Here is a 24,266-nt window from a genome sequence, read left to right on the forward strand (position 1 = left end):
GGCGGCGGGCGTGCGGGGCGGCGGGGTGCGGGCGGCGGGGGGTCGAGTCCTGCTGGCGGCGGGCGCCGACGACATGGTGCGGTTGCCGCGGACACACCGCCGCCGACTGAGGCTGCCGCAGGCCGCCCTTGATGCCGCCATTGTGGTAATTATCAATCAATCAATCATCGTTACGATTACAACTGTTGTGTAATAAGGGGTATTAAAACACGTATGTGGGTTTATCAATATAATGACAATAGTATCACATGAGTGTTTTAATACCTAATTATCAACAGTTGCATAAAAGACCCAGAATATGAATCCTCAAAATGATTCTGAAACAGTTAGCTTACTGCTAACATTAAAACAGCCAGTCCTAGTAGTAACCTAATATCATCCATTACTTTTTTAATTCATCCAGATACAATCGCAATCGACACGACAAATCAACACGCATCGAGCAATAAAAATGTGGCTGTTTGTTGAAACTCTTTGCGCATGAAGGGATCGACAAAAAAACATGAAGTGTTGTTTTGAAATTCAATACAACATTACATACAATATTCATTGGGTGTTTTAATGTTGGTAATAATCGCTTACTTAACACTAGTTTTTAGGTTTTTCCTTAAAAAGTCTTTTATTTAATAATTTTAGTTAACGAGGAGTTTATTATATATTCTGGCACTCATAGCAAAACAGCTTTTGTCATACTGCAAGGTCAGTGGAATTTCGTTGAAAATTTGTCTATTTGGATCCAGGCGGCTTCTTTGAAAGTTAGTGTCACAAATATTTTTGAATAAATCACTATTGAATTTCACAAATACACTCAGTTCATAGATATAAAGACAAGCAAGTGGTAAAAGTCCAAGTTTTCCAAACAGAGGTCTGCAAGACTCATCAGTTGCTCTCACACATTTTTTTGAGACATAAAAGCCCTAGAAATATTTGTACAATTACCGCCTATTTTTTTATTTGCCGAAAAGCATAAACAAATTTGTATATCTTGCTACAAACGTAAGAAATATGTGATTCCCATCTAATGGTGTCATTCAGGAGCAATCCCAAAAACTTTGTTTGATTTACTGTGTTAACAGTGGTGGTGTTATAATCAACATTTAGAACTGGAGTTTCGCGTTTAGTTGCGTTACATTGAAAACAATTAGTCTTTGCCAGATTTATCGTAAGGTTATTATGTCCAATCCATTTACTAATTGAATTCATCGTCATGTTTATGTCAGCTTCATGATCACGTACAGAAGCATTTTTTTCAGAACCTACAACTATGGAAATATCATCTGCAAATAGGATACATTTGTATTTTGTTACATTTAATGTCATTAATATAAATTAGAAATAGAAACGGGCCAAGAACACTTCCTCATTTCATGACTTCATCTCGTTATATTCATCAAGTTTCGTGATGACAACATATTGAAGTATGTTTAAAAGGTATGAAGTTAACCATTCAAGGGTGATTCCTCTTATACCATGATCTTCAAGTTTTTTAATAAGTATAGTAGTGAGTGTGTAAGTGTAGCAGTGAAAACATTGCTTGAGTCGTCGATTTCTCTTTCTGGAATCCATACTGATCAGTATTAAATATATGTATAAAATTTGAGACAAAATTCCATCAATCTTTTGCTTACAAAAGATTGATGGAATTTTGTCTTGATTGATGCATCTTTCAAAAACCTTTGAAAAGTTTGAGATTAATGTTATTGGACGATAATTGCGTATGTCAGACTTATTACCTCTCTTAGATATAGGCATTATCACTGATAGTTAAAGTAAATCTGTGAATGTACCACCGGCGAAAGATAAGTTAATTAAAAATTTCAGATAGTTAGTAGTTAATAGACCACCACAACATGTCTTCAATACCTTTCTACACACCTCGTCATACCCTTCTGAGTTAGTGTTTTTTAATGTGAAAATTTGGAGAAAAACAGTCTACTATCAACAGCTCAATTTGGTTTGAGATCTGGAAGGTCAACAGCTGACGCCGTACATGAACTTACAAATTTTTTGGTTAAAAAAATAGATAACAGAAAAAAACCATCGCCATTTTTCTGGATTAGGCCAAAGCTTTCGACACAGTCTCTGTCCCTATCCTTTTAGAAAAGCTTGATCGTCTCGGGATTAGGGGTATACAACTAAAACTGTTTGAAAGCTACCTCAGTGATAGAACACAATGCGTCTAAATAGGTAATCTGATAAGTAATGAAACCGCATTGTATTTTGGCGTCCCTCAGGGAAGTATTCCTGGCCCTACATTATTTTTAGTATATATTAACGACGTGTGTCAACTACAGCTCCCAAATGCTAAAATAGTTACCTTTGCTGATGACAAAGCTTTATTGTTTAGAGGAGACACTTGGGAAGAAGTGTATTTGAGTGCACAGAAGGGCTTTAATACCGTCAGTGAATGGCTAAATGACAATGTCCTGACATTTAGTATAGTTAAAACCAGGGTGGTAGATAACAAGTTAAATTTTCAATGCCACATAGGACAACTAGCAAAACGAGTGCGAAAATTAATTGTCATTTTTAAAAATTTGAGAAATGTAGCTGAAAAGGACTTGATGAAAAACATATATCAAGCTTTGTGTCAGTCGATACTAACGTATTGCATCACTTCTTGGGGCGGCGCTACAAAAACACACTTCCTTAAAATAGAAAGGCCCAAAAAGCGATATTAAAAGTAAGTAACTCATTACCAATCTACCATACCACTACAGAACTCTATAAACTATCAAAGGTTTTAACTGTGCGTCAGCTTTATATCCTGCAAACAGTTTAAAAAAAACATAGCCTTACCAGTTACGATCCGCAAAAAAATAAAGCGCAACGGCGAAAAGATAGAATCTGTGAAAAATTATTGTTTAATACTAGATTCTCCCAAAGATTCTTCTGTTTTTAACCTTTACAATAAGGTAAACAATGTGCTGTAAATTTACCACCTCAACAGAACTAAATGCAAGTGTATCTTGACAGAGTGGTTACTTTGGTTGGACTATACCTCTACTGAAAACCTTCTACACTAATAGTAACTGAGAGTAGAGAGTAGATAACACACACACACTCAAAAACACACATACATTATATTCCTAGTAATTTACAAATTTAAAGTCATCTATTGTACGGATGTAGTACGGATGTGTACTATTTTAATCATTGTAATCCTTATATCTGGGGGTGAGGTCCTGGTGATCTGTAATACAGGGTCAACCTACTTCAGACACCAGCTCCTCACAAAATACTATCTGTTAAAAAATGTAACACTACTGTACTGTTTTAGCTTTTAGATCTTTGTGAGGAGAAAATAAATAGATATTTATTATTTATTATTATTTAATGACATAATCTCGTTTCTAACCTCAACTTGCAACATAGGTCTAAAGAAAAAGATTACAAAAAGCTTTGATTGGTAGGTGCTTGCGGTTGTCCATTTGTAGTCAAAACTTCATCGGTCAATAAAGTGATCATTAAATTCATTTGCTATTCTGTGGGGGTATAGTCTCCTTTTTTCACATTCGAAACAGTATTTTGAACCTTTGCCTCTTCATTAACGTTTTTCATAAAATTATTGGAAAAATAATAAGGAATTGTCCCTTTTGTATGACGTGTGTAACCATTGGTATTAGGCTTATCACGCACAATACGTTTTTTAAGCTCTTTAGGGGCAAGGTATACACGCTCGTGGTTGTTACAATTGAAACCAAAGTTAATGAATATACATATATAATTTATGCCATAGTATGGTTTATTAGATTTAATAAAGTAAAATTTTTTTACTCCCTACAAATAATTTCAATGCTTTTGTTCAAAAGGATGGTATTCAAGTGTTTATTACTGGGGACATTTACAACAATATTAGTTTTGTGATTCAGTCTGTCTAACAAAAGTAGCAGCTGTTTTAAGATTTCTGTTGGATTATTGCATTGTTGCAATCGCAATATTAAGTACGCACCTAAATAAAATTTTATAACTTGAACACGAAAGCACTCACTCACCTACACCTACACACACACTCACAAAGAAATACTAATATGTATTATTTAGGTACGCAATAATACTAGCATAAAATAACTAATCGTATTAATATTTTGTAATTATTATTTTTAATCCTAAATTGGCATATTTGTACAGTGATTTTGTAAGACTATTGTATCTATACTAATATTATAAAGAGAAAAGATTTGGTTGTTTGTTTTGTTTCTTTGCATTGAATAGGCTGATTACAAAAATTCTTTCACGGGTGACATAGGCTATATTATATTTTCAAAAAAATTAGGGATCCTTACTAGAATTTTAGTAATAATATAACCCAAAGTGTAAAAAGTACCTAAATTATTTATTACTATTCTTTAAATCGCGTGCGCTGCGAAAGTTATTGATGATAAAATAAAATTACGACTTTGCAAAACACATCATTATTTAAAAAGTGTCACGACAACATATGTCATAAGTGCTCTTTTATTTTTTTAAATTTAATTGAAATGTCGCTAGGACGTCCTCAGTCCTGTGTTTCCGCGCACGTAGTCGCGGGGTATCAGCTCATCTAATATAAAGCTGTTGGATTATTAGTAAATAAATAAATAAACCACTAAGTATTGCAAACTGCCAATCACAGAATTTAGTAATTTTAAGACATGATAGACGGCAAATAGACAGCCTGTTCCACGATCCACCATCGGGTTTCGCGTAGTTGGTAGTTATTGATTCTCGTTCGCAGGAGGCATAGATAATACATAATATAAACTGCAGGAGGAATGCGTGCGCTGGATCCGCGACGTGTGCGCGGGCCGCGAGGACTGGGACGAGGCGGGGCAGGGGGCGCCGCCTGCGGGGGGCAGCGGCGCAGAGCCCACGGCCCCCGCGCCTCCCGCGCCTGAACACACGCGCGCTCGGCGCAGAGGTGACACATTTACAGACATTGTTACAGACATCAACTTACTCGGTTTAGCAAGGGGTTAATAATAGATAAAAATGTAAGAGATATTCATATAGAACCTCTATATATAATATTATACTAGCTGACCCGGCAGACTTCGTACTGGACCAATCGATAAATAAATTACCTAAACTTTTGTATAAAATAAAGTTTAAACAAACAAAAGTAATCCTTTTTTATAAAAATAAAAAACAAACAAATTACAAAAAAGTCTCGGTACGAATGAAATTTTATTGTTATTTTCGATTAATTAAACTTACTTACAATGACACACACAGTTATGATACAGTCTGTTAATCAATTCAAAGCTTACTGATTCATTATCGCGCTGAAAAGCACGTTTTTTATTAAGTAATCTTATTTTCCTCGCTAGAGAGCTCCGATAATAAACGCGTCCGATCGCTGCTAAATTCAAAGTGCTATAGGGACTAGGGGTGAGACGTATGTATCGTCACAGGTATTTGTAACAGGTATTAAAATATCACCGGTTGTCACTGTGACAAGATATCAAACATAACAGTGACAAGTATTAGGAGTATTTTGTAACAACTAGTATTTTATAACACCTAGTATATTAGTAACGACTGTTATTTGAGAAACGCCTGTTACTGAACAAGTATTTGATAACAACTACTATTTTAGTAACAACTGTTACTGAACAAGTATTTAATAACAGCTAGTATTTTAGTAGCAACTGATATTTGAATAATACCTGTTATTGAACAAATAATTAGGAGTATTTAGTAGATATTTTTTAAAAAGTATTTTGATACAGCTATAATTGTGTGATTTGTAGGTCTGTTATATTATTTTTAATTCAATAGGTAATAAAATAGTTATGGTTCAACTATTCTTTAAAAATATGTGGGATAAGAAAAACCCTGTTTACTTTTATTGTTTACTGAATATTTTTCTTTTAGACACATTTGTAAATAATAGATAGATCACTTTCATACATTTATTTAACATACTATTGTTTAGATAAGATAGGTAGGTACCTAATTAAAATATTGAAGTAAATTTCAAATGGAAGACCCTGTCTCTGATATCATTTTTCGTAATCGTATTTATTCACAGTTATATTGTGCCTACGAGCAGGAAAATACGGCTCACCTCTTCGAAAGAAAAAACCTATATTGGTAATTTGATAGTACCTACTGAATAATATATTTTTATGATGTTTATTTCTACTTTATTGTTGAATTATTCGTATGATAAGAGCACATTTTAAGTGTGTACTAGGTAAGGATCACTGTTTAAGCATAGGTAGTATTGAAACATAATGAATACGAAAGTATAATGATTATTTTTATTACATCAAAACTATAAAAATAATTAATAGGTCTGTACAGCTTTACCTAAACAGAACTTTTGAAATTCGAAGTTACCACAAGAGAAAGTACTATGTAATACGTATAGATGGCGCTAACAAGTAACGCCAAACAACGAAAAATATACGGCTCACTACAGTAGCTAGTATATTATCACAGATAGTATTAAAATAACAGCTAGTATTTTGTAACAGGTATTTGTCGCTGTTACTTTTGTGTCACAGTCACCGTCATACCTAATATTGCATTTTGCCTAGTACGTCTCAACTCTAATAGGGACAACTGCGGCCTCCGACGCTATTTATAGGCACTCCCCCGCCGGCCCCGCCGGTCGGAACCGCCGCAAACCATATAGATCTATATAAAATCAACAATGTAGTTAAGGTATTTAATTAGATAAGGATTAATGCTGTATTGGTTAAAATCGTTTCGAAAATTAGCCATTATTTGTCGTAAAAAGTAAATAACAAAAAAATATTATTGTGGGATATCCATAAGAGATAGACATATGCCATAGGGTAATTTTCTGTAGACCTTTTCAATGTGTACAATACTTAGTACATTATTTTGATAAATCGCAAAGGGTTCAGCTTGCTTTTGCAATGTAAGCGGAAAAATCTATTTCTTCACTATTTAATGGATGTTATTATACATATAAACATTCCTCTTCAATCACTCTATCTATTAAAAAAACCGCATCAAAATCCGCCGCGTAATTTTAAACATTTAATCATACATACGGATATAGATACAGAGAAAGCGACTTTCTTTTATAGTATGTAGTGATAATATATAATATAGAACCTCTATAGAATAACTAATTGAGATAGCTTGTATAGAACTAAAGCAATATATTTTTTAATTATTATTTACATTGGTGTATACAGCTCCCTCCCCTTAGTGCATCATATGAACAATTTAACATAGAATGAAAGAGGTACTATCAAAATTTTGTCAATTATTGCGTGTGGAAATTTCAATATAAATTTACTTGAACCTTCTGTCAATTGTACTACGAGGGCTGCACTAAAAGTATCGGGCATCAAGGAAGTGACACAACATTACTATTTAAAAATGTATTTCTTACTTTTCGAAGTATTCTCCGCGAAATTTGACACATTTTTCCATGCGATGGAACCAATCATTGAAGCAACCATTCCATTCTGAAGTTGGGGTGTCCAAAATGGCCGTTGGACGCCTGTCCACAGCTTCTTCAGGTGATGAAAATCTCTGACCATGCAATTTATTCTTTGTTTTAGGGATAGTATAGAAATCATTAGGGCTTAGGTCGGGGCTGTACGGCGGATGGTCTAATGATTCTATGTTTTCTTGCTCTAAAAACTCTTTTGTTCTGTGCGCGTTTTGAGAACTCAAATTGTCGTGATGGAGGATGATGCGGCGGTTGCAGTTCTCTTTACGGAGGTCAGAAATGACCTGTGGCAAACAAATGCTAGCATACCATTCTGCATTAACCGTTCTTTGTCCCTCAAAAGGAATAGTCGCAACATGGCCGGTTTTGGAGACAAACGTAACCACCATTTATTTTGCAACACTCTGTGAACGAACAATTTTTGTTGGATTTAACTCATTTTCGAACACCCAAACTCGTGACTGGTTTTTTGTTACGGGTTCGTACGCGTATATACAGCATTCGTCACCTAATACGATATTGTATACAGCATTTAAGGATCCTGCGTGGAATTTTTTACACCTAATTGTTCATGCAAGATTATTTGTATTTGACTCATGCCAATGTCTAAAGTTGCCTGAATTTCGCGGTATGACACATGTCGATCTTCCTCAATCAGCTTACGCACAGCATCAACGTTTTCTTTGGTGACTGCAGTTTTTGGACGACCTTGACGGGGATCATCACTGGCTTGACACGTCCACGTTGAAATTCAGCAAACCAGCGATAAATTGTTGTTTTGGATGGGGCTTCATCACCAAATGCAGAAATCATCCGGTCAACACACTGTTTTTGTGTTAAACCACTTCGAAAGTCATAATAAATCATCGCTCTAGAATTTTCTCGAGTCAATTCCATTTTCTCAACGAGTAAACAAGTTTGAAAAGACCTTGTGACAAGACCGAGAATCTTTCTTTAAATAAATAAATGGTATCCGATTTTTACAACCAAAGAGTTTTCAATTAAAAAGATTTAAATATGACAGGAACAGTGGAAATATTCCATTCCCGATACTTTTAGTGCAGCCCTCGTATCCTTAAAATTTATATCATAGTTTAAATTGTTAAATGTGCTTCGGGAACCTACTAAAATTATTTCTACTACAGCAACCTGCTAAGATAATATTTATACAAATGTTATTATAAAAACTTATAACTAATAATCTTCTGTCGTACCATATTAGGCAACTTATAAAAGTAAATAAAAGATAGGACAATGTCAGACCAAAACAGATGACTATTATACCAGTTACTGGTAGCCGTCTTGATAATAATAATAATTTTGTAAATACCATACCATTTTTACATTGTGGTGAAAGTGATAATTTTCACTATAACTTACTCTTCGATCCTTCTGTAATCACTATGTACTCCAATAACGGTTACACTAAACAACAAACGTGGTTTTACTGATTGGGCAGCAATGGGTATCCACAAAAATCGTAAATGTTTTAAATACTAGCTCTTATTAGCGCTTATTAAAAGCGTTTACGAGTGTATATATATATATATATATATACTCCCCTTGTACAACTATATATATATGTAGTTCAAAATATATGCAAAAAATACTCCAAGCTCTTTAAGGTAGTTTGTTATGAAGCGAAGACACGTTTCATTGTAGGTAATATTAAAAACAGTAATATTAAACTAAAAGCAACAAGGAATATAATTAGATAATAATGAAACTGGTAGGTCAAGTTGTAACGTAACCGTAACACTTTTATGTGTTTAAATATTAATAATCGCGTTATTAATTCGGAAATATAAAAAATATTCGAAATCCCAATTTTGCGACCAAAGACCTAAACTGTTCACCAAAAGTTCTATGGATTTGACATTTAGGTATGTTATAACATACCTATAGGTACCGATATATTATATATTAAGCTTTTTATAGCGCAGTTACTCAAAGAAAAATTTAAAGAAATAAACATTATGAATGTTCAGTGCCCTTACATTAAGAAAATTTAATATACGCTCACAAAAATCGTCACCTTTTTGCTCTTAATAGTGATTTTCATTATTATAACACTAGAAATAAGGGATTGCTTGTAACTACTTCTAGTAGGCTTCATAAGATACATGATAGCTTTAAGGGTAAATGTATACACTTCTACAATAAAGTCCCAGCCACTGTTCAGGCATTATCCATAAATAAATTTAAATGTTTTATAAAAAAATGGCTCTGTCGTAAATCCTATTACTCCACTACTGAATATCTAAATGATCGGACAGCCTGGGACTAGATTATCTCGACATTATCTCGACACCTGCCATAGTTAAATATTTGAATATTTGCCTGGTCCGTTTTGCGGATTGCGCTGAAGTGGTCGTGGTGAAGGAGGATCCTGCTTCGAGGGCGCTGCTGTCGAATTTTTTCCAAGACAACAGGCAAACAGCAATTGACATGTTATCTTCAATAGTCGCATTTAATGGACGTCCCTCACGCGGATCATCATTGAGATTGCTACGTCCACGCTTAAACTCGTTAAACCAATTGTAAATAGTGACACGAGATGGGGCTTCATTAAGAAATGCTAATCGCAGCCTATCATAGCTTTGTTGTTGAGTAAGCCCATAACGAAAGTCATAATAAATCATTGACCGAAAATTTTCTCGCGTAAGGTTCATTTTCACGTGCAACAAGAGTTTTAGATTTGCCGCCAATTCACAAAAACAAATGACAAATGAATGCATCATACTACATTTGGTCAGCCTAATTATTTAGTAGCAATAATAATGACAGTACAATATTGTATATTTTAAAAAGAGAGCAAAAATAGATTGCTGGGAGAGTTTCTTTCGCTGCTTCTTTCTCAGGATTCAATTTTGAGAAAAATAAACGCCTTTTATGCCTTGTATGCAACACTGAAATGAGGACTCGAGCGAATCGTCAAAAGTCAATAGTTTATGTCATATTTAGTTTCTTAGGATATACTTACCGATGTTAGGTTACTGTTCTAGCATTTATTGTTATTTAACTGGTTATTTTAGGTTTTTTTTTATTATAGTATAGTTTTATAGACGCGACATTGCGAGGTGACGGTTTGCACCAAACGGGCCAGAGCGAGCCTGGCGCTAACACTTCACGCCAGAATTTTTTGACGTTAACTCGCACGCCTTTGACGAATGTAAGCTACCATCATAGGTGTAAGGTGACATGTATTTGTGTGCAGGTGACAAGCGGGGAACCGTGACGGCGGTGGCGGCGGCGGAGGACAACGGGTGCGTGGACAATTAATTATTTGTAATTATTTAGGGTTATAATTGGTAATTCGACGTATTCTGACGAAGGCAAAACCTGATATATATAGATTTTTTAGGTTTTATCTTACATTTGTATGTTTTCTTCTATTTACGTTGGTTATTGTTATTGATATCATTTCTGGAAATTTTAAAAAACGATCTAAAGTTTGTAGGTATACTCTTATTCAGCGAAAAATGAGGTTTCGAACGAAGTTTCGTGTGTTTCTTACTACGGTTCCAAGCTTCGTCCTGAACGATCATTGTTTGAAATTCCTGTCTCCTAAACCTATTTATTCATTTATTCATTTACGTTGCGAACGAAAGTTTGATTATGACAGCTGTTTGCCGGAATTTTAACTTCAATTTGACAAAACTTCAAAAAACTTCGTGAATAACGTAGAAGGAACCGGCACCGCCTACGCATTCAATTTAATATTAGTTTGACGAGTTTGTAGGAAATTACAGACTAAAATAAATAATAGCCTGTTGTATTTTACATGAAGTATGTATTAAATAGGATAGAATACATATGGATAACTTAGAATAGGTGGTATTGATATTCCCGAATTAACAGAGTATGAACTGTAATCTGAAAGAAGCAAGCAGGTTCCCTCTCAATAAGCTGCTTCTTCAGCTCAAGCTCTACAGCCAAGTCGAAGGGCAAGAGCTGCATCAGTATGACAGTTAGAAAGAATAAAGATTGAACGTTATCTTATCTAACAGCAGTGGTATTACTATCTTTAGTAATATTTATAGTAAGTTTCATGATATTTTTCCTTTTGTTTGTCATTAATAAAAAAACAAAATTTATTTTTATTTATTATACCAAGAAAACTTACAGGTAACAACGAGTACTCAGACATATATAGTAAAAAGGTATAGTTTTATCATCGAATGTGTTTAAAGGCGATAATAAAGAAGTATATTACTGATTTTTACTTAAAACTGTCTGATGGAATGTGAATCACGATTGCGAGGTGTGAAAAGTGTTAAAAAGCACTTTAATAGATGATTTTTTAAATGTGTTTATTTCGTGTAAATTACAGATATTTGGTTGTCATAAGTTACTACCCATTGTTTCAAATACGGCCTATGGATAGATAAGATCTTGTCAGTAAACGGTGACAGCAATGTATCCGTAACTAGAGATACGTTATTGAAAACGGCCGTTAGTCGGGTAACGATTTCATTAATTTCAATCGTTCACGAAACTTTTCTATGGTTCCGAACTTCCTCGTGGTGTCCGATAATAAAATAGAGTAGTGAATCCTCCCTCTACCGAAACTTCGTTGAAATTTCGTTCGTTTACAGAGTTTCGTTTCGGAGAAATAGAGTAAACCCCTTGGTTCGAATACGAATTTCCTGCATCTTTTTTGTTTTTTTCTAATAAATTCCTAATTATTATGCATTTAAGGAGAGCTAAGAAAGCGATACGTTTCTAAAATTATCTGCAAGCTAAGTTTCATAACGGATTTTTATGTTTTTTAGGCAGGAGATAGGAGATAATATCGTTTTTCGGTTCCTCGCATTTTTAAATTTTAACCGATAATCGATGTTTTAATATTGATAAGCCAGTGTTTAATTGTTTTTATAAGACAGAAGAAAAAAAATGAGAGATGCAATTTTGACTTATTTCAAAAAAACTGGTTATTCAAAAATGGTTCTTATATAATAAAACTTAAATTTAACCTAACTACTAATTTGTCTCTCGACAAAGGCATCCTCTGAGGACTTCCACTTTATTCGGTCTCTAGCTACTCTCATCCATTCCGGTCCTGCTATCCTTTTAAAATCGTGCTCCCACCTTCTAATCTGTCTACCTTTCCTCCGTTTCCCGTCTTTTGGATACCATTATTGAACGGTTTTTGTCCATTTCTCTTTGTTTTCCCTCAGAATGTGTCCAGTCGTTGGTGTGTTGTGTGCGTTTTTGAATTTTGTCTGACTCTTAATGATTCACAATGCATATGGGGGTTAAAATTATCGCAAATAGTCAACCCTATCACCTCCTAACGGTATTACGTCGAATTACCAATAACCATGTATACATTAAGAGTATCTTTGAAATATGTCGTCGACGTTTGCAATGGTTGGTTGTTGCAGGTGCGGTGCCGGCGTGGCGGAAGGCGGTCCCCGCGCAGGTGAGTGCGGCTCCTCATACTAATTATAATTTATAAGGCTTTGTTCCGTTTTTTGCCTTCACCTCAAGCTTAAAACACCAATTGTAAAAAATCAGCCGCTACTTTATTTGTTCCTAAACAACACTTCTTGTGAACGTAACGCTGTGATTGGAGATCACGTGACCCACTTCTCTTCATACCAGTGGGAGGCTACTTTGCACAGGATGCCGGCTAGATTACATATGCTACATTATTGTGTTTCGGTCTGAAGGGCGCCGTAGCTAGTGAAATCACTGGGCAAATGAGACTTAATGGCAAAGCCATTGATTAGATTGGAACCTGGGCGGTTCTTCAGAGGTGCCACAATGATTACCGATATATCGAAGAGTTAAAAGGTTTATGTGGAATCGCCACCATGTCAGTCCGTCTCCAGGATCAGATCTCGAAGCCAGACAAGGCGATGTCATATCGCACCAGCTGTTGACTGGGCATCAGTATCAATGGCGATATCGTAATCATGGCAGAGACCATGGAAGATTTAAGCCATATGCTCGATGGCCTCAATACAGCTTCCCAAGGAGTAGGTCTCCAAATAAACATGGACAAGACGAAGATCATGTCAAATGTCCATCCACCTACTCCCGTAACAATTGGGAACTGTACTCTCGAAATTGTTGACGAGTACGTCTACCTTAGACAGACTATCCAGTCCGGCAGGTCCGATTTCGTGAAAGAGGTCACTCGTGGATTCCAACTCGGATGGGCAGCTGCAGCGTTCGGGAAGTTCCGTAAAATCTTCTCGTCCCAAATACCTCAGTGCCTGAAGACAAAGGTTTTCGACCAGAGTGTGTTGCCAGTGATGACTTATGGTGCGCAGACTATGGGCCTGATGAGAAAGCTCAAGGTCGCTCAGAGGGCAATGGAGAGTTGCCCTCATGGCCGTTGGGGCAGTAAAGTCCTAGAATGGCGACCACGTACCGGATGACGCAGTGTTGGTAGGCCCCCCCACAAGATGGACCGACGATCTGGTCAAGATCGCTGAAATACGTTAGATGAGGGCAGGGCCAAACCGATCGTCGTGGAGATTTTGAGGAGGTCTTACTTCATCAGTGGACATCTGCCGGCTGATGATAAAGTTATTATGAATAAGACCACCATGTCAAACTCTACGGACACAAAACTAGGCACGTCCAGCATACTAGGTAAGATGTTAGGAATACAGAGAAGCGACTTTGAGAAATTTAAAACGACCACAAGCGGCTAAGAGCTCGATGTAATGTTTGAAAACTGAGAATGAGAAGGAGAGGACGCGTTTTACTAAAACAATATTTTTTTTTTATGGAAAAGGAGGACGAACGAGCGTACGGGTCACCTGGTGGTGTACGTGTACGCGCTTTTTTTTTGAAGGTATCCATGTCGTATCGTCCCGGAAACACCGCACAAGGAAGCTCATTTCACAGCTTTGTAGTAGGTACGTGGAAGAAAGCTCCTTGAAAACCGCACTGTGGAGGACCGCCACACATCCAGATGGTGAGGATGATATCCTAACTTGTGGCGTGTCGTGCGAATTAATAAATATACAGAGGTGATTGATTGCAGAGGCGACAGTATGTCGCGTGGCGGGTGGAACCCCTCTGCCGTTGAGTGCGCCGCGCCGCGACCTTCGTGCCGCTGATATCATGAGGCTGCCCATCCTGTTTGCAGATGACCTGCCCGCCGTGCAGCCGCCAGGTGCGTTCATGAACAGGGGGATGGTTAAATAAATTCTAAATATGCGGACGACCGAGCCTTGCTCGGATTTTTAAGAATATACAAAACTTGAACAAAAAAAAATAATACATCTGGATTTGAACCGGGGTCTTCTGCTTTCCAGATCACCCAATGTCCCATCTGAGCTATAATAGTCTTGTATATAGTGGCGAAATTTACCTTTGTATTTTAATGCTAAAACAGCTACATAATTTACAATTATGTAGCTGTTTCTCATTAAAACACAGATAAAACTACATTTTTTTTTAATTAAAACATAGCTAGATCGATTTATCACCCCTGAAATCGCCTGTATACAAAATTTTATGAAAATTGTTGGAGCCGTTTGAATTGCAAGGTGACGAGCGCAATTGTAGTGCCGCTCAGAATTTTTGAGTTTTTCAAGAATCCCGAGCAGCACTGTATTGTAATGGGCAGGACGTATCAATTACCGTCAGCTGAACGTCCTGCTCGTTTCGTCTCGTCTCCTATTTTCGTAATAAAAAAACACATTTTTTATAATAACAGAAATGTACTAGAAACATTGGAGTAAAGGGTTTATTTTGTGGCCTAACCGTTTTGTTGTCCAATTTTGGCATTGCTTTTATGGCGTTTATCTCTGCTCGAACGCTTCTCTCAAAGTCAAAGTCAAATAAACTTTATTCAATTTGGCTTAAACTAAGCGCTTTTTAGTCGTCACTACAAATGTTTCCTTTAAATTACTGAATCTACCATATGTTCGTAAAAAGTTGAGCTCGTGAGAAGAACATACAAGAAACTTAACGGTCACACGAAGTACTGTTCTCAGATGAGTGCGGGCGCTCCCCAGATCAAGTCATCTCTTATCGGCTTGATTATTTGGCGATGAGTAGAGCTGTGGCTGGGGAGTGCTTATAGAAGTTATTCGGAATGATACCAGCGGCCAAATTGCACCAACGCACCTTACGTCAAAATGCTAAACACCACCCGCATCACGTAAACGTCTGGTATTCCACAACCGCGCGTTTTTCAATAAAGTTCCTGCCTCGTACAGCCATTTTATGGCAATTACCGGCTGCTGTTTTCCCCAATCGTACCGTAACTGTTTTCCAAGTACCGCACCTTAAAGGCCGGCAACGCATCTTTTGACCCCTGATTGTGCGTATATCCATGGGCGGGGTTGCCTTACCACGTGAGCCTCTTGGCAATTTGCCCACTCTTATATAAAAAAAATTGCATAAGGTCATCAGTTCGCCGTCTATGTGGTCAGCTAATACTCTTTTCCCTTCTGGTCCCATCCATGTGGTTGCTTTGTGTGTCCACCATCCACGATCAGTTAAGCGAGCTAGGTGTTCAGACATATCTTTAACGTTAACGCACTTGTACCACACGTGAATACTTCTGCAAGGCGTCCCGTCATTGTTGGATATTTATAAACATCGATATATTATTATTTATAAATTCGACCGATTTTCCGATCACTTTCGTTCCGGTATTTCTACTTTGTTGACGCCATTACATTGTACAGTCACCGTTTCCAGTTCTATTCTCCATAAAATTTTGTGCTTCAACGCTTGGAGCAGGTATTCAGAGTTATCGTATGTTCATTCGTCGAACTGCATGGTGATTGGGGGTTGTTGGCTCAGTGTCATTTTGTTTTCGAGCAGTCTGTGAAAATCCTGAGGTCTTTTTCGTTAGGCCTGCCGGAATGTTCACGCAGCTGTAATTTATATTTAAAAAAGGTGCTGCTTTGGAAACCTGTCATCGCCAACAAATTCTGTTCCTTTTCAAATACTTGCTATGTCAGTTCGTCTAAGATAGCAAAACCCCACATGATGGTGTTATCTATTAAGTCCGATCAAATTATATCGAATACCTTAATAATAATAGATATATACAGTAAGCCTCATTTTTGTGATCCAAACGCAAATTCGGTCATTTTCAACAAATTCGGATGCTCAATCTAAGATCCTGACTTTGGGGATATCTTGAGGATATATATGACCTTCTTGTTGTAGAGGAGAGCGCCACATCGGCTGCCACCGCTGGGCCGTTGACGGTGCGTGGCGGCTCAAGCGGGCGGCTCAAGTACACGCGAGTCATTGTGGCCAAGCGTGCCCCGCCCGCCGTGCTGCGCCGCTCGCCGACACATTGACCACACCAACACCTGGCCGCTGCTCACGGTCAGCGGCGGAGCAAGCGGGCGGCTCAAGTACACGCGAGTCATTGTGGCCAAGCGTGCCCCGCCCGCCGTGCTGCGCCGCTCGCCGACACATTGACCACACCAACACCTGGCCGCTGCTCACGGTCAGCGGCGGAGCAAGCGGGCGGCTCAAGTACACGCGAGTCATTGTGGCCAAGCGTGCCCCGCCCGCCGTGCTGCGCCGCTCGCCGACACATTGACCACACCAACACCTGGCCGCTGCTCACGGTCAGCGGCGGAGCAAGCGGGCGGCTCAAGTACACGCGAGTCATTGTGGCCAAGCGTGCCCCGCCCGCCGTGCTGCGCCGCTCGCCGACACATTGACCACACCAACACCTGGCCGCTGCTCACGGTCAGCGGCGGAGCAAGCGGGCGGCTCAAGTACACGCGAGTCATTGTGGCCAAGCGTGCCCCGCCCGCCGTGCTGCGCCGCTCGCCGACACATTGACCACACCAACACCTGGCCGCTGCTCACGGTCAGCGGCGGAGCAAGCGGGCGGCTCAAGTACACGCGAGTCATTGTGGCCAAGCGTGCCCCGCCCGCCGTGCTGCGCCGCTCGCCGACACATTGACCACACCAACACCTGGCCGCTGCTCACGGTCAGCGGCGGAGCAAGCGGGCGGCTCAAGTACACGCGAGTCATTGTGGCCAAGCGTGCCCCGCCCGCCGTGCTGCGCCGCTCGCCGACACATTGACCACACCAACACCTGGCCGCTGCTCACGGTCAGCGGCGGAGCAAGCGGGCGGCTCAAGTACACGCGAGTCATTGTGGCCAAGCGTGCCCCGCCCGCCGTGCTGCGCCGCTCGCCGACACATTGACCACACCAACACCTGGCCGCTGCTCACGGTCAGCGGCGGAGCAAGCGGGCGGCTCAAGTACACGCGAGTCATTGTGGCCAAGCGTGCCCCGCCCGCCGTGCTGCGCCGCTCGCCGACACATTGACCACACCAACACCTGGCCGCTGCTCACGGTCAGCGGCGGAGCAAGCGGGCGGCTCAAGTACACATTTGCCATAGTGACCAAGCGCGCACCGGCCGCCGTGCTACGCCGCTCGCTAACACACTGACCACACCCTCTCACGGCCGCTGCCCACACTGAGCGGCGGCGCGCGCTGCCCGCTGACAAACTGACCGCACCCTTCCGGTGTCGACATGGAACACACGGGGCGAAAATACGCTGTATTATACGACTGTTTTTTTCATATAATATGTGTTTCATTTTTTTTATTATCAAAAAAATTTAGTCTACCTTCTAGTTAGCGGTGTAAATTGAGCCTAAGGCTCAATTTACACCGCTGCGGAATGGAACGGAATGGAAGCGTCTTTTTCGCCTCATGACGCAGGAATTCGCGGGAATGCTCGGGCTGTCCCGAGTATGCATGAAACACGCTTGGCCCCGCACTGTGACAGACCTCTTCCGTTCGCGCCACTTCCAGCGGATTCCACAGATGGCACCGGAGAATTCTGGAGAATGCGCGAGGACACCGCGGAAGACGCGTGACAATTTTTTGGCTCGTATTTAATTTGTGTGTTATGCAATTGATATAAAGTTGATTATGCTATATACAATTTCGTCGCTTTTGTTCCATTCCGCAGCAGTGTAAATTGAGCCTAATATGAATAAGCACAGAATAAACTAGTTTGGCCTAGTCTATACTAATTCTGCCTATAAATACGGCATAATAAAACACCAGAACGAATAAAATTATGCAGATTTTTCATTTTAACCGCTCATTCAGCATTCATTTGACGCCATGTTGTTATTTGGAACAGAGCCCGGAGAAGGGCTTTTGACTACATCGTTGTGCAAAAAATAACATTCGGGATGAGGACGACCTCCGAAAAGTTCGAAGAGAATTCCAATTGTAACCAAAGTGGCGATGATGCTGATAAAACGTGGAAATTGATTCACAGAATATAGATGTACTGAGAAAACGAATTTCGCGAATGAGCACCAAACCCCTGAAAACAAACAGCTATTAAAATTAACTAAAAATTTTGCAAAGGAGAAAGCGTGCAAGTTTGTCTTGGTGAGGAAGGTCTACATTTTTTATTAAGAAAAATCGAAGAATAGCCTTAAAAAAGATTTAGCCACGATAAAGTTACTTTGTGCGTTAAACTATTATTGAGTTATCTTTATTCGGTTATCGCTATTCTCTTTTTGCTCAAGATTACCTACTAGTGTTTTTTATAAAATTTCCACAACATAATAAACATCACACTCAACACACTAACACTTGCATTTAACACATACACACGCCTTTATTAAATAGTCTTACATAAAAAATATTTCTTAATTGACACGCACCCAACTTCCCAATCCAATATTATGTACAACATTGTTACCACACCTACTCTACTTTTAAAATAAACATCATTTTTTTTCCATTTCGATCATCAAGCAAACCTAAAGTATACGTACAATTTGGCCTGTTAAATGTGTAAACAAAATTTATGAACGATGCGGGTCTTGCATCCGCGACTTCTCGGGTTCCGTCCGTTCCGAGCTCTCTTCCTCTGAGCCAACCGTTCGAGTGACGTATGGTTCATAAATCTTGGTATGTTTTGTTCCACTCTCAGGTTGTGGCTACATTAACAGGATCTACTTTACAGTTTTACCTGCTCAACCTCAATAATTGCATATTAGGAAATTTATGTCAGATGTCGCTCGTTCAATTCTAAACAATTTGTCGGCTGTAAACAGTTTTGTTGGCTGATTGGAAGAGCTATTACTTTTCTATAATTTGGTACTTATTACACATTCAAGGGCGCTAATACAATAGAAATACGATGCCAATATGTGCATGGTTTTTGCACCAAAACAAATGAAATTAGGCAAAACATACTTAAACCACGATTATGACATAATTTTGTAATTGCTTATTCCATGGCTCACTACCGTATGTATGATAGTGAGATCTGTGACAATAGATATGACATTTTACGTTGTGACCGAAACCAGGGAACGTCTACTAAAAAAATGGATGGGGGAATCCTACTATGTACGTCTAAGAAGCTACTGAACTGTCCCGGCGTCGAATCCTTGTGGGTAACTATACCAGCTTAATCTCAAAATTCCGGGGAACTGCAACATTTATATCGGATTATTGTATACATCACTTGACTCACAGTTACCTATACATCTCTTCTCGTCTCGCTGAAGTTTTGGCAACCCATCGTATCGTTGTGGACGATAGATCAAACGCTTTTTTTAAATGAAAGTAGGCCGCATCGACCTGTCCGCTACCATCACCTGCTGGAATAATATCTATCATGTGGTTATATATTACTTGTGGTGTTTCATTGCGGTCTAAGCCCATGTTGAGCAAAGGTTGTACCTGTGCTAAGATGCACTTTTGAATTGCTCACCCAAAAACCTTTGCTGGTGCTGGCAAGATCGCCACAGGTCTACTCGTCCGCTCTACATTCTAACCCCACTTTTAGGTACCGAAACTACACGACTAATCTTCCAGCACTCGGGATATGTAGTTGCTTTTAAAGACAAGTTATAAATAAGGAGCAGTGACACCGCTAACACCAGTCGGCAATCCTTTAATATATATGGAGGTAGATTGTCAGGATCTGTCGATTTTTATTAACCTCTTTTTTTTTAACATAACACAGTTTCATATTTAGATAAGAATTACTTATCTTTATTGGGTAAAACGTTACTAAATTAAATACAAATTTGGAATGATTTCGATTTCAGTTAAACAAAATCATTTCCGTGACCTACATGAATAAAGTGATTTTGATTTGAAATGAGAGTATAATTTGCCTGACATCTGCAACGAATAGTAGGCATTTTACTATGATCTAATAATCTCTAAACGCATAGTTTTTGCGAAAACTTAGCACCTCAAAATTTGTATTAAAATATTATTTCCAATTCATTTATGACTTCACGTGATCATAAGAAAGAATGTCTGGTTCAAAGTATAGTATAGCCATAAAGTTTCACCGTGTAGAATAATAAAGGAAATTGATACTTTAAAAATTTTCTGTGGGTATGTTTCATAACCTCTCACGCGATATCAGTCAATCAATCAGTCGGTATTACTTACATATGTATGATTAAAATAATATGTTGATTTTCCAAACGGACAGGGGTTCCCATATACTAGTTAACCGTACACAGTATTCATCTCAAGTTTTTTTTTTTTTTTGAGAGGAGGAAATACTGTTACGTATTTACGCCCCGGAACGGGGCGTAATATGTCGGACTCGAGTGTCCGCGTAAGCGGACACCCCATACCGACTAAAACCTCCTCTGTGCTGTTAGCAGCCCTGGCTTTCACAGCGAAGTAGGACGTGGGCCGTGGAGGCCGCAAAGACTACGCAACAACAGGCGCGGGGCGTCTCCTAAGGAGACTCGAACCTCAGACCGGCTGTGTGCTTGTGGGAAGGAGAGAGAATGAAAATGAAGATGAAATGAAGATGAAAGATGATAAGAACACACTCGCCGGCGAGTGTGGTGATGTTTTGTGTAATGTATGTAAGTGTGTATGTATGTGTTTATGATTGCATGTATGTGTGTTTGTATGTATGTACGTAGTGTAAATGTTTGTGTGCATGTATGTTTGTGTTTGTGTCTATTTGTGGAGTGTGTTTGTGATTGTGTAAGTGGTGTATGTCAGTCCGTCAGTCAGTCCGTGTGTGAGTGAGTGTAGTGAAGCGATTACAGGACGAGGACTAACGTCTCGTCGGGTATCAAATCATGTGTGGTGTATCTAGGGTGCGGGCAGCTGGCCATCGTCAGAGTGACGAGTGCCAGTGGTTTGCGGTGGTTGACCGCGCCTACGCCTGCGAAGGCGGTGTGTGCGTGTCTGTGTCGGTGTTTGTGTGGGTGTCGCGTTCGCGATGGTGATGTCGTCATCCGGGTCTACCGTTACGTGTCTGGGACGTCTTATTGGGTTGAGACTATGGCGAAGGGGGGTGTACCCGCATGCCTTCCTAACCAAGATGTTGGGATGGTTAGGCGCCTTGTCAAAGAAGCGTCGCGAGATCTCTTTAAAGTGTTGAGCTATTGTCGGAAGCTCTAGGTCGCGGTGAAGGTCAACGTTTCGGATGAACCACGGGGCTCCGGTTGCCATGCGCGTGAATTTATTTTGAACTACTTGCAAACGACGTAAGTAGCTCGGTCGGGTGTGCGCGAAAACGACGCTTGCGTATGACAGTATGGGCCGTAAGATGGTTTTGTACAGCGTCACTTTGTGTTTGAGCGGAAGTTTGCTTCGCCCACACACAAGTGGATAAAGGCGACTGAGGACAAATCGGGCTCTATTGCATACCGTATCAATATGTTTCTTGAAGTTCATATTGCTGTTGAACGTGACTCCTAAGTATTTGTAATCCTTCACCTACGGTATGGGTGTTTCATACAGTTTAATAACGTCGGTCGGTTGTTTTTTAGCGCGGATGCTATTCGCGTTACCGAAGAGTACCGCTGCACTCTTGGTGGGGTTCACTTCAAACCGCCATTTTCTGAACCAGTTGCCTAGTTCATCGACGGCGGCTTGAAGCACTTTAATGTTCTTGCTCAAGGTTGAGCGGTTGGAGCCGAAGTAGAGTGCCGTGTCGTCAGCGTACTGAGCGAGCTGGACACTCGGAAACTTGGGAATGTCGCTCGTGAAGAGCGAGAAAAGAGTGGGAGAGAGGACCGAACCCTGTGGCACGCCAGACCTGATGGGTCTGGGTGAGGATAGGGTGCCCTCTACTCGATATCGGAAGGAGCGATCGGTAAGGTAGGCTCGAATGATGCGCACGAGCCTGTCTGGCACTCCCAGTTGATACAGCTTGAATACTAAGCCGTTGTGCCATACCTTGTCGAAGGCCTTCGCGACATCGAAAAACACGGCTGCCGTGGTAGCGTGAAATTGACGCCGTATGAGAATGTACTCGGTGAGTCGGTGAGCCTGCTGGGGACACGAGTGAGCGGTTCTGAATCCGAACTGTATGTCGGGTATCAGGTTAAGCTCCGCGATGTAATGATTAAGACGCGCGAGAATTAATCTTTCGTAAAGTTTCCCGATCGAGTTAATTAAACTAATAGGCCTATAGCTACTCGGATTAGCTTTAGGTTTATTGGGTTTTGGGATACCGATAACAATGGAATCCTTCCATTGTTCGGGGAACGCGCTATTAGACAATAGAATATTAAAAATGGTAACCAATAAAGTAATAAGAGTCGAGGGTAGGATTTTAAGAACCCTATTGTTTATAGTGTCGGGCCCCGGGGCCTTCTTGGAGTGAAGCTCCTTAATGATTAGTTTCACCTCTTCGTAAGAGGTAGGTTTTATTACGTCGCCTGAAGGGCTCAGAGCGGAGCGACGTTCAACTTCACGATCAACTTCGTCAACGTGTGTCGGGTTGGCTGCTGCATTTGGAGAGCACTGACTCTCGAGACTATCGGCGAGGCATTCAGCCTTCTCATCGTCATCGAGCGCCGGCTGCAGTCCCGGTCTGTCCAAAGGAGGCATGACAGTGGGCGGCTCCTGTTTGAACGCGCGAGGCAGCTTCCAGAAAGCCACATGTGATGGCTTAAGGTTGCCGAGCAAGCGGTCCCAACGTTCGCCGCGGAGTTCTGCGATACGTTCCCGTACCACCCGCTGTAGGTAGCGGAGGTGGCGCCTATTCTCGACCGACGGATAAGGATAACGGAAAGTTAACCGGTGGGCCTTTCATCTCAAGTGAAGCGCGCACGGGCTTATATAGACTCGCCGACAGCAGTACACGCTCGTCTCGTCCCTTATTGTCATAAAAAAAAGTACTTGATTGTCGTACAAAATATTACACATATTACACTTATATTATTTTAGCGTTAAGTATAATTAAAAAAGAAGAGTTACAGTTACTATTCGTTATTAAAGAGCCTTAAGATCTTTTAGTAATCGTAATTTAAAAGTTTTATATTGTCAGCTAAGAAAAGTAGTTTTTTGACATTTCCACCAAGGGTTACTACGACGATCTGCGTATATTTGTCCAGCGGCACTAAACAGCAGTTCGCTTGGAACACTGGTAGGTGGAACGGAAAAATACTTTCTGAAAGCTTTTCTCAGAATTGGATACGGGTTGCTGTTTCAAGGCTCCTACAAATAAGACAGTAGGTATTCGTTCTTTCGATAAAATTTTTTGATCTTCAGCAGATCCAGTTATCTCTTTTAATTCATTAGGAGTATTATCGTTAGTATCCCACAGATTCTCCTTTTCTTGATGCATGTTGGAGTCTAAGCAAGATCGGTTCTGTAGAAACTGAGAGAACATTCTCTCCGCCGCTTGACAATAGTATTGGGTTGTAACAACCCGTCGAATAAGAAATTATTTCTGTAATTGCAACATCTAATTCATCAGAATTGCGATACTTTGATTTAAATCTTGGGTCCAGTGTAGGCGCAGCCATCCATGAATGCTGTCTTTTTAAAAAAGAGAACTTGATGTTCAAAGATTCATAACGTAAGTTTTTCTTATTTGTCATCATCTAATCTTTGTTTTCATATCGAACTTCCAATTTGCG

The 24,266-nt window shown here is 39.9% G+C and overlaps 1 long non-coding RNA gene across 1 annotated transcript; it reads left to right on the forward strand.

Annotated features, from left to right (window-relative positions):
- The first annotated feature begins 31 nt into the window (after positions 1-31).
- On the forward strand, positions 32-17,960 carry LOC126971821 (uncharacterized). The gene is made up of 6 exons (XR_007730994.1): positions 32-145; positions 4,750-4,900; positions 10,635-10,683; positions 12,805-12,842; positions 14,421-14,552; positions 16,568-17,960. It is a non-coding gene; the product is annotated as an uncharacterized LOC126971821 (long non-coding RNA).
- The last annotated feature ends 6,306 nt before the right edge of the window (positions 17,961-24,266 follow it).

Source organism: Leptidea sinapis, chromosome 24 (genome assembly GCF_905404315.1).
Source record: "Leptidea sinapis chromosome 24, ilLepSina1.1, whole genome shotgun sequence".
Classification (NCBI taxonomy): domain Eukaryota; kingdom Metazoa; phylum Arthropoda; class Insecta; order Lepidoptera; family Pieridae; genus Leptidea; species Leptidea sinapis.